The sequence below is a fragment of the Sorex fumeus genome, unplaced genomic scaffold, assembly GCF_029834395.1.
Source record: "Sorex fumeus unplaced genomic scaffold, SorFum_2.1 ptg000070l, whole genome shotgun sequence".
NCBI lineage: Eukaryota > Metazoa > Chordata > Mammalia > Eulipotyphla > Soricidae > Sorex > Sorex fumeus.
In genome coordinates, this window is record NW_026606127.1 from 9,915,723 (window position 1) to 9,928,280 (window position 12,558).

Consider the following 12,558-nt stretch of genomic DNA (forward strand, 5'->3'; position numbering starts at 1 on the left):
ATGTCCTTAATGAAGGATTCAGGGAACAACATTAAACAAACTCATATACCATCTTCCAAAAGAATTATTTTGTAAAACTGATGCCTAGGGTATGGTAAACGATAATATAGTAAAAACCATATTTTTATTTCTGGGACATTAAAATTCTAAATCTATTTATTATTCATGCTGCTTTGAAATACATTCCTTGATTAGGAATCATTGTCTGCCATAGGAGTGAGGAAGGACAACACTCAAAGTAATAAGAAGCGAAAAATATGGAAAAATTTACTCCTACTAGGTTTGGTAACACATATACTAAAATTGAAATGATACAATGATGAGCATGGTCCTTGCACAGAGATAACATGCAAACTTGTAAAGCATTCCATATTTTTGTTGCAAGAAGAATTAACAAGTATACTTTAAGCTAAGACAATCCCCACAAGTACAAAAATTATACATAAAGAGAGCACAAATCCCCAAAACAACAATCTCTCTCAATGTCAATGGATGAAATGTGCCAATTCAGAGGCACAGAATAGGAAGATGAATTAGAAAATTGAACCCAACATTCTGCTGCCTGCAAGAAACATGTCTGAACAATCAAAGCACCCATGGACTAAAAGTAAAAGGCTGGGAAACAAGTTTTCAAGAAAATATCACCTCCGCAAAGCTGGAGTGGCCATACTAGTATCAGACCACATGGACTTCAAGCTAAAGGTTATCAGAGACAGTGAATGTCATTTCTTAATGATCATGGGATATGTACATCAGAAAAAACTCACCCTCCTCAATGTATATGATCCTAATGACAGACCAGCAAAATACTTTAAAACAACTTCTAATAGACTTATAGAAAAACATTGATAGTAACACAATACTAGTAGGAGATTTCAACACTTCTTTGTCACTTCTCGATAGATCAAACAGACTGAAGCTCAGCAAGGAAATATTTTCTTTAAGGGAAGTAATGAACAACCGTTGGCTTAGGGAAGAAATCAAAGAGGAAATTAAAAATTTCCATAAACAAATGAGAATGAGGACACGAGCTACCAGAACTTGTGGGACACAGCAAAAGCAGTGTTAAGAGGAAAGATTATAGCTCTGCCAGAATTCATCAGGAAGAAAGAAAGGGCCTACCTGAATAAATTAGAGCTCAAGATTTTGGAAAATAACCAAAAAAAGTAGTCCAAACTAGGCTGGAGGAAGGAAATAATAAAACTTGTACCAGACATCAATGAGCTAGAATCCCAAAATACAATCCAGAAGACCAATAAGAACAAAAACTGGTTCTTTGAGAAAATAAATAAGATCAATAAACCATGAGAAGCCTCTCAAAGAAACAAAGAGAAAGAATTCTAATAAATCGAATCAGAAATGCAAAGGGGAGTATCCTAATAGAAAGTACAGAAATCCATAGGATCATCAGAGATTATTTTGAGAATCTTTGCAGCAGGAAATGGGAGAATCTTGAATAAATTGATAAATTATTGGATTCCAATTACCTCCCAAGGCTGAACCAAGAAGATTTGGAATACTTGAACCTATCACTACCAAGGAAATTGAAATGATGGTCAAAATTATACCCCCAAACAGAATCCAGGGCCCAGATGGATTCAATAGTGAACTATTTCAAACCTTTAAAGAGGAACTGCTTCCAACATTTTTAAGATTTTCCAGGAAATTGAAGAAACATAAATACTCCCAAATAGTTTCTATGAGGCAAAGATCACCCTAATACTCAAATCGACAGAGACACCACAAAAACAGAAAATTGCAGACCATTTTCCTTTGTGAATACAGATACAAAAATTTTCAAGAAAATACCAGCAAAGAGAATCTAGAAACTCAACAAAAGATCACACACTATGACCAAGTAGGTTTAGCTTGGGGATGCAAGGATGGCTTAACATTCTCTAGTCAATCAACAGAATACACCATCTCAATAAAATAAAGATAAAAGTCATATGATCATATCAATAGATGTAGATAAAGCATTTGATGAGATCCAGCACCCATTCATGATGAAAAACTCTCAACAAAATGGGAGTTGAAAGTACTTTCCTCAATATAGTCAAAGCAAATTACCACAAACCCACAGCAAGTAATATTCTCAACGGGGAAAAACCAAAGGCTTGGAGCAGAAATCAATGAAATAGAATTCCAGAATACAATCAGGCATAAAACAAGTTACCCACTCTCACCACTCCTATTCAACATAGTACTTGAAGTACTTGCCATATGATTTCGTTAAAAAAAAAGATATCAAGGGCATCCATATAAAAAAGGAAGAACTCAAGCTTTTACTATTTAGAGATAACATGATACTATACTTAGAAAATCCCAAAGAATCTCCAAAAAAGCTCCTGGGAACAATAGATTTGTTTAGTAAAGTAGCATATTACAAAATCAATATCTGGTACGCCATGGCTTTCCCATATATTAATAATGAAAGAGAAAAAAAGAGATAGAGAAAAACAATCCCATTCACAATAATACCTCAGAAAATCGAGTATATTGGAATCAACTAAAAAGGTTAAGGAACTATACCAAAAAAAAACCCTACAAAACACTACTTCCCGAAATAATAGAGTATATGAGGAAATGGAATCACATCCCATGCTCATGGATTGAGAGGTTTAACACTGTCAAAATGGTAATACACCCCAAAGCTATATAAAGATTTAATGCACTTTCTAAAAGGATACCCATAACATTTTTCAAATAAATAGATTAAACACTCTTGAAACTCATACACAACCATAAACTCCCATGAAGAGCTAAAGCAATCTTTGGTAAAAAGAAGAAGGGAACACCTTCCCCAAATTCAATTCCTACTACAAAGTTGTAGTCATCCAAATACCATGATATTCAGATAAAGACAGGCCTCAGATCAATGGAATATAGTCAAATATCTTGACGCTGGCCCTCAGATTATTATTACCTAATCTTTCATAAATGCTCAAGAAATATGAAGTTGAGTTAGGAAGTCTCTTCAGCAACTGGTGCTGGGAAAACTGGACAGCAACATGCAAAAAAATGAACTCAGACCTCTTTATAGTGCCAGGCACAAAGTCAGATCAAATGTCTTAAAGACCTCACTATCATACCTGAATTCTTAAGATATATGGAGAAAAATGTGGGAAGATCCCTTCATGACATTAAAGCTAAGGGAAACAAAAAAGCAAGCAAGCAAGAAAGAAAGAAAGAAAAAAGTTAAAAATTAGAAAATAATGCTGTTTGCAATGCTAACGATCAATCCCAGATCATCATTTTCTTGCGTTTTTGGGTCACACGTGGCGATGCACAGTGGTTACTCCTGGCTCTGCACTCAGGAATTACTCCTCATGGTGCTTGGGGGTAACATACAGGATGCTGGGAATCTAACCTAGGTATGCCGTGTGCAAGGCAAATGCCCTACCTGCTGAACTATCGCTCCAGATCCCCCCCTCCCCATAATTCATCATCTTGAGGGCCTGAGATTTTTACCTTCGATTTAGAAACTTCATCTTTAATTGACACAGTAAATCGAAACCACAGAACCATTGAATGGCATGTTATAATGGTAGCAGCCATGAGCAAACTTTGATAACCCATAAGTTGTCATGAATGAATTCTGTCTCAGAGGCTTCACTTCTGAGGATACCTGTCACTACCTCCTTTCTGTTACGTATCCCAGGATCAGAACCTACATCAGGCCATCAGTAGAAATTGTCCACCCGAAAGCTAGCCTTCCACTGGGATCAGAATCCTTGATCCATGTAACTTGTAATTTTTCATTCATGATTTGTTGACCTTGTTTCAGGTGGAGGCATCCAGAGCATAAACTCAGCTTTCCCGTTGTTTCCACAGGAAATCCAAATACCTAAGAATGTTATCATTTCTGACGCCACTGTTACAGATTTTTTGGAATCCCACGGTAAGATACTATCATTAATGTTATAATATTACTGTTCTCCATAGTTCGGATCTCCCCAAAGAACTCTTTACCCACCTCATTCCAACTGCAGACTCCAGTTTATCATGCTCCTGAAAGTACTTCTAATAGTTTCACTCAGGTTCTCCCCTAAAGTGCACAAGTAAAGTTCATACCACTCCAAGTACTTATTCCTAAACTACCAGAGTGGGCTTGGTCCTCAAGCTTTTGTTCTCATAAGAAGAAATACCGTGCTTCCTTTCTCTATGTCTCTCTTTGCTTGCTTTGTTAAATGACTGTTCTCGCTTGAACAAATATTCCATTCCACCCTACACCTGTTTCACAAGTTTCCGAGTGTTTTTCAGTAAAATCTATTTAGCTTCACTAAACTAAAAATTTTAAAGCACCAGAGCATTGTTAAAACCAATATTTGTATCTTTTAAACCACAAATTTTGAAAATGAAAGGTGGTAAAGCAATGGAATACTACTCAGTTGTATGAAGTGAAATCTTATTATTTGTTTATAAAATGGATTACATGAGGAAATTATGTTTAGTGACATAAACCAGGCAGAGAAAGATAGGCATCATACAAGTTCATGCATATGTGGCATATGGAGAAAACAAATTAAAAGAATAAAATGAGACAGACAAACGTCTAAAACATTATTTATATTCTATGATTTATAATTCAACTAACAATGGTTTCTCATACACATAATTCCAACATGACACTCACTCCTCATTCTCTCAAAGAATAAACCCTCCCTCTCCCCCAATCCCCCATAATCCCTCACTCTCAATGCCCTGACTCATTTGTGTGGATCAGTTCTCCCCTTACATTGCTCTTGAACCTTTGTTTCTACCTTGCTGTGTGTCTTTACATCCCACATATGAGAAAAATCTCTCTGTATCTGTTCATTTCCTTAAGGCTAACTTTACATGCATGATATCCTCTAGTTTCATCCAATGTTGAAAATTGCATAATTTTGATATTTTCAAAGCAATAAAAACAAACTTTAGAACTATGAGACTATTTAGTTACCAGATCGAAAAGTATAATCAAAGTGGAAAAACTGAACTATGGTGAATGACAGAGTAGGCCTTTCAGTAGTGAGTGTAATATGATACATGCACGTTGATTCTGCATAATCCTAAAATTTATGAAATTCTATAATGTAATTCTATAAGGTAATTTTACATAATCAAAAAAGTATTTAAATAATTTACATTTATCTATGATTTTGACGTATCTTTTGTGTCAAACTATCAGAAATAAAAAGAATGTGAGATAGAGATATGGTGTATCACTATACTTTTAAACAAGAGAAGCGCTAAAAATTTCTGTGTCTTGATGAACTCTCATATAAATTGACTCCAAAATCAAATTAATATACTCAAGGAAAAATAAAAGTCAACCAATTTAATCTTTTGCCTTCACTCAGGTTCCCATCTGCTGATCTCTCGCAGACAAAAAAAATATTTAATTTATTTTTTTAAAAATTTTTATTAGTGAAACACCATGATGTACAGTTGTACATTTACAAATTTTTGTGCTTGGGTTTTGATTATACAAAGATCAAATGCCCATTCCTCCGCCAGTACCCATTTTTCACCACCATGGATTCCAGTATCCCTCCCACACCAATCCCCCCCATGCTACCCTGCCTCTGTGGCAGGGCATTCCCTTTTGTTCTCTCTCTCCTTTCGGGTGTTGTGGTCTGCAAAAGAAGCATTGAGTGTCATTCATGTTCAGTACATAGTCAGAATTTTTATTTTCAAAGGATTTCTTGGTGGAGGATTGGCATTCTTTGCTAGAAACCAACTTCTTTTCTTCTGCTTTTTTTTCTAGAAAATATACATTTATATTTTCTAGAAAATATATATTTCTAGAAAATATATATTTATACTAAGACTGATTAGTCATGGCACCAAATTGACAAATGTCCCTGTTTTTACTTCAGTACTCTTTCCTGATTATCACAAATTATTAGCAGTGGATAGAAAAAAAGTAGCCCAAAATTCGTGGGGGAAAGGGAAATGTTTATGCTTACCATAGTTTGGAAAATCCCTGTCACTAGTATAGTGACATTCATCTAAATTTGTAAACAAAATGATTAAGAAGAGGTAAACCATGACTGTCACTTCAAGGAAGAACGGGTCTTCAGCAAATATCCATGGTTTCAGAAGGATGGCTCTGGCTTGGATAGGGGGCATGAGAGCTGTGAGCTACCGGCAGTTAACAAATGCTCTGAGGCTATGTGGTAACACTGCTGAGTAATGTGGAGAGCCATGATTAGGTAGGGTCATGGGGGAGAATGGAATGATGACAAGAAAACAGAGAAACAGGACAAGATGATGGATTCCTTTGTATAAAAGTTTTCATCTCTAATGTATTAATCTGTGAATAAGAGAACCAACTTTTTATCATTTTCCTGGCAATATATTATCCTTACATAGTGCTTCAGGAAAAAAACGCTTCCCTTGTTAGTTATTATAGCCTGAATATCTGTGAGGTCTTTGAACACTTTCTATATATACAGTGCTGATGACTGAAACCAATCTCACTATTTAAGTATCTAAACTGCAATGTTCTCACCATTTAACTCACTAAACTCTGATGGCTCCAAATCTTCTTAGATCAGCTTTCATCTCTTCCATGATATCCAGGCTTCTCTTCCCAACTGTCAAATCTCCCTTTCTTTCTCCCTCTCTCTACCAACTATGGTCTCCCTGCCAAAATTTGCTAAGACAAGCTTTCTTGAAATATAGACGTAAGTTGACTTCTCTTTTTTTAAAAATTTAGGCAATTTTGATTTTCAAAATCATTTATAATGGAGATTTGTCAGGATCCTCCGTGAGCTGTATTACAGATTCACTAGCAGGATCTCACCATTCTACAAAGAAGTGATCGTTGATGTCAAGAGAGGGGTGTGGCAGGGTGATACCATTTCACTGAAACTCTTCAGTGCCACCCTCGAGAATATCATGCGATGACTGGAATGGGAAGGAATGGGAGTGAAGATAGATGGTCGGCAACTACACCACCTCCGCTTTGTTGATGACATTGTTTTAATAACACCAAACATCAGCCAAGCGGCACAAATGCTGGCCGACTTTGACCGTATGTGTGGAAAGGTAGGACTACAGCTGAATCTTACGAAGACAATGTTTATTAGAAACAGCCTCGTTCCTGACACCCCATTCACTCTCAATGGAACGACCATCTCCAAATGCAACAGCTATGTGTACCTAGGTCGAGAGGTCAACATGACAAATGACCTGGCACACGAGCTGCGCAGGAGGAAGAGAGCAGCTTGGAATGCCATCAAGAATGTCGAAGAAATAGCTAAGAGGACGATGAACCTCCAGCTCTGGGCACATCTCTTAGATTCCACTGTTCTTCCTGCATTAAAATATGCCTCAGAAACCTGGGCCTTACGCAAACAGGATGAGAACTCTATTCAGGTCTCCCAAAGAAGAATAGAAAGAGCTATGCTTGGAATATCACGTTTCACTCAAATGAGAGAAAGAATCCGGAGTTATGACATCGATCAACTATCATGAATCAGGGACACTGTCTCATTTGCCAAGTTGTCGAAAATCAGATGGGCTGGTCACAGAATGAGATTTAAAGACAACCGCTGGATTAGAGCTGTTACCGACTGGACTCCACGGAATGTCAAAACACCGCGTGGCCACCCACCTACCAGATAGTCAGACTTCTTCGTCAAGATCATGAATGATCGATTTGAGGCCCTTCATGTTCCCGGAGTGAACAGATGCCATTGCGCTACACTAGCACGTGACAGGGACAAATGGAGACGTTACTGGCGCCCGCTCGAGCAAATCGACGACTAATGAGAAGTTAAGTGATTAAGTAATCTAAGTGATTAAGTGACTAAGGAAATCCAGACAAATAATTCTTAGCACTGACATTCTTGGAAATTTAAGTAGTAATCAGGTTTTTATAGTTACGTTGTTATGATTTCATAGGCAGTGTTTGTTTCCTTAACCAAACTGGAATGTCTATAAAAAACCAAATATAGGAACATTCTTTCATTTTTAATTTAATATAGAAAATGCTCAATTTACAGGTTAAATAGAGATGAATATCTTTTTCAATAGTCTATTTGGGACACTGTGCTTTACTTGTTTTATTAGGAACTAAATGTGGTACCCTATAATCTCTAATTCCATCCCTAGTCCTCCATTCTCTACTTGTACCAATCAAGACAAACTTCACTTTAGACCTAGTTTTCAGTAATGTCAACTAAACATTAAAGTAAAAAATAAGTCTGATCAAATAATTCTGTTATCCAACAGTTGTTTAAGAGGCTTACACAAATGAACAGAATATTGAGAAAGAAATGAACACTCCAAATTGTGTTTTAAGAAGGCAAAAATACATGTTGTAATTGACCATATAAAAAAAGAAAATTAAAGTAAATTCCTTGGGGATTTCTGGTATTCTTGGAACCATGTTGCCCATGGAGTAGTCAGCTAGCTAAGTCTTCATTAACTTGATTTTCCTTGTTCACATCCCTGATATTGCTCTTTTCCTCCTCAGATCCCATTCCCAATAGATCATGGTCCCACTAGATCTTGTTTTTTCAAGCTTTGTTTTCGCCAAATTTCAAGCCCTTCCTTTTACACTTATTGTCTCTTTTCTCATCATTTCAGACTTTTCTCCCAGCATTTTTTCCTCAGTTAATACAACTTTCTTTCAAGGGAGTTGAAGCTTGTTAGTTTTGAGAGTTGACTGGGATCATTTTCCTCTAGCCATACATTAAAGGTAGCAAAACACTTTTCACGTTTTTCTGTTCCCAGCCAGTCAACTACCCTTTCATCTATTAAATGGTTCGCCTCAGGTCAGTCAGAAACTGCGTTCATTTCCCCCATTTTCAACAAAGTATTTTACTGGTACCAAACAGAGTTAGTTAAAAATATGTTCCTGTTAACATATATTTGTACTTGGGATCCATGTGAACACCTTCCACCTGGCTTTTTTTGAAGGTGATCATCCAGTTTGCTTTTCTGGTTGCATTCTGTTTCTCACTATTCCTCTCCACAGCTAAGTGATGTGAAAGTAACATATTTAGTAAATGGTATGATTGAAAGCTCCAGAATGAATGCCAGCCCTTTCAGTTCTCTCGGTATTATATGTAACCTATTCTTTGGAACCTATCTTATTTTCGTATTTTTGTTTTGAATCTTATTTACAAATAATATTTTAACGTATTTGAAAAACATCCACCAACTATCCCATGATGATCAGCAGCTGTCCAGTTCTCTACCCGTCCCGGTTTCCTTTCCATTCATCCATCACCCCATTGAGTCTCCTAGGGCCATCTCTTTCCACCAAGACCTTCCCGGCTGAAGGAGAACCGGTACCTACTGCTTTGGAAGTGGTAACCTAGTGCGCATGTCTTAGTCCGGTACCTCCGGCAACGCAGCCCCAAAGCCATTTATAACGTTGGTTCTTGTGTGAGCTGCAGTTAACAGCGATGTTTAGAGCAGGCTACAGGAACCAGGGACCATGGAAGACCAAGGACCAGCCCCTCAAGCTAATATAATTTGAGCTCCCCCCACCAGAAATTTCCTGATAACTGGCTTGGCTACCTTGGGGAGTTTACAAATCCAAAGACTAACAGAGGCAATGGACCGCATTGTGAAAACACGCTAGTGAAGTGTCACCGTAACAGCAACTCTGAATATTGCTGGGAATAAGTGAAATGTTGCAGCTACGGGTGCTGAACAGAGGCCCCGAGGACATGGTGACTTATCTTTGCATCTCCCAGGAGCTGATCTTCAGGCTTCATGCTTCAATTGTTCTCTTGGTTTTGTCCCTGTTAAGAGTCATCCTTGAATGACTCTGAGGGCATTGATCACTCATCTGGTAGGTTTATTCTCCAGTGTATGAGTTCGAATCCCCCAGCCATCATTTACGGATAGACCACCCAAACCTTTTAGTGATGTGTCTCAAATTTGGTTATTTACCAAAAGTGGCCATGAGGCGTAAACACAGCCTCCATGGAAGAATTTTTACTTTTCTTATGCTCATCTTAGACTCATCTGCCTTCCTCAGCCTATTCCAAAATTATTCTTTTAACCAAACACTGCAGATCGTGCCATTTCTCCCAATTTTTTTGTGGAGGACACCAGGTTTGGGGCATACTTGATTGTGCTATGATCTTATCTCTGGCTCTGTGCTCAAGTTTCACATCTGGTGGGTCTCTGGGGACCATAAAAGTCTGCAAGAAATGAACTGAGTCCTTCTTGTTTGCAGAGCAAATACCCTGTAGGCTATACTCTTCCTCTGACCCTACCACACTGTTCATCAGGCCCATGCAATTTCTCCTCTTATGGGCGTTATAACCCTGGACCAAGTTTGTATTTCTTAGAGTCTTGTCTATTCACCCTTTTTCCTGTCTCTAACTTCCCATTCTTTCCCATCCCATCCTTCAACCCCCAGGCACTCCCAAAAACAACCACAGTTGATAGCATCTAAAAATTCATAACTTTTATTAACAACCAATTAAATATGATGCATCTCTTTAATTTGAAAATATATATTAGAATAAGTAAAATGTGTATGGCATGTCAGTGTTTGCCTAGGAAAACCATCCTGTACCCAAAGTGGAAACTACCATTGCATCTACTCCCATTACGTAGCCATAGTAGAAAGAGATGTCCATCTATTTTTCCCTCTCAATAAAGTTCTGCACTTTCACCCAAAGATGTATGTTTGGCAGCATTCTCACGCTCCTTCTGAGCCTTCCTTTTCATAGCCTCACGCTCTGGTCTCTGCTCTTTGGTGATGGGCTTTGATATGACTGGCTCGGGAACATTGGGCTTTCTCCATGGAATCGGTTGGAAATGGAAGTCTAGGAGGAGAAACTGACTCTGACGTTTGGTTGGCAACTGCCGCATGTCCACAAACACAGGAGGAGGTTCCAGCTGGAGGAAAATGCCAGCTCCTGTTGTAGGGAGGAGGTCTAGAAGCTGTGGGGTCACGAATAGACCGGCTAGTAGGGTTCTGCAAACCTGGTCGAAATGGGTTGGTTGAAATGGACTGAGCAAGTTTGGGAGAATCGACAAAAATGGAGTGTTTGACCGGGAAGCATTGGCAGTAGTTGGCTCAGCTGCATTGGTAGAGCCGGACTTGGCAGGGTAAGCTGCAGCAGGACGATGTGAGTCCACAGATTTTCGTCTCTGAGGAATAGGTCTAGCTTGGGGACACTCCATGGTAAGAAACGGCAAAGGTAACAATTTGACTTCCCAGGAGGTGGCAGCTCAGACTTGGATGGAGATGAGCGTTTTTCAGCACGGCTACTTGGTTTCTGTGCTTTGACCTGAGTTTTCTCAAGGCCTTTTCCATCCCCTGTAGCACCTAGCTATGACTTGACAGCTGAGGATGGCTTGACATCTTTAGGCTTCTTTGAGCTACTCAGGACCTGGGAGGAAGAGATTCCAGGTTTTGGATCACTCTTCTTCCCCAGAGCATGAAACACTTGGACAGAATCCAGCATGTGTACGCCCAGGTAGCGGCGGGGCTTTTTAACGGTCTCTTGGAAAAACTCAGGTTGACTTTTCTTGCATTTCATCTTGCCAATGGTGGGCTTTACTTCTGCCTTGACCTTGTTCCCCGGCTGCTTACACTCATTATCTTTCTTAGACTTTTCTCTGGTGTTTTTTGTCTTCTGCTGCCCATGCCTCTTTTTCTTGCTGATCCTCCTGTAGGCAGCTTTGTGAGGTTTGCTGTTAGTTTTGGCCGTGGTCACAGGACACCTATCACTGACTGCAGCATTACGAACAATCCCCGCTCCCCCTAGCAAGCATTCTCGGACTTTTGGCTGGATTTTGGCCTTGGCTTCTCCCTCAAGAGTTTCAGAAGCCTCCTTTTTGTTCTTCCATTCGGCATTGGAGGTCCCCTTGGTGCCACTTGAATTTTCTTGCACCTGCTTCAGAGTGATGGTGTCAGTGGTGTTCATTACCTACAGATCTTTGCATTGTTCTAGGTCTACGGGGATCTGGTAGGTCTCCAGAGGTTTTGAAAGCCCAGTTTTCATCTGATCAAAATTCCTAACTTTTTGTTCCTGAGTTGGAGTTGGGGTCAGCGCCAGGTTACTTTGGCTGGAGATATTATGGGAACTTCCCGAAGCTCAGGTGCTGGATTACTCACAGATCTTTGAATCCTGCTACTGCAAGTTGTGGGCAATTCAGAAATTTGTGTCAGACCAAATGTCTTACCTGAAGGTTGTGATATCAGGGAAGTCTCCATCCCCAGGAAATTCGTCACTAAAAAGGAACCAAGGAAGAAATCAGGGCCTGCTAAATGAGATATTCGGTCCACAAAACTAGTGGTGCAACAACTGTGCACCTACCAGCAATAGGCAGTGGATTGTTACTGGGTATTCTACAGATAATGGACAAGTCCTGTGCTCGAAGATTGGAGGTAAATGTTGTAGTTCTTACTGTTTGTCATGCAGTGCTGTTGTTTTTTGGTTTTCTTTGTATTTGTAAGAATTTCTGTGTAAAATAACTTGAAAAATAAGAGACTTGGGAAGAGTGATAGTACATTTGTTAAGGCAATGGCCCTGCGCACACCTGACCTCAGTTTGATCTTTCGCATCACCTATGATTTCCTAAGCATCTTCA

The 12,558-nt window shown here is 39.0% G+C and overlaps 1 pseudogene; it reads left to right on the forward strand.

The window, feature by feature from the left end:
• The first annotated feature begins 280 nt into the window (after nt 1-280).
• Nucleotides 281-377, forward strand: LOC130037058 (uncharacterized; annotated as a pseudogene).
• The last annotated feature ends 12,181 nt before the right edge of the window (nt 378-12,558 follow it).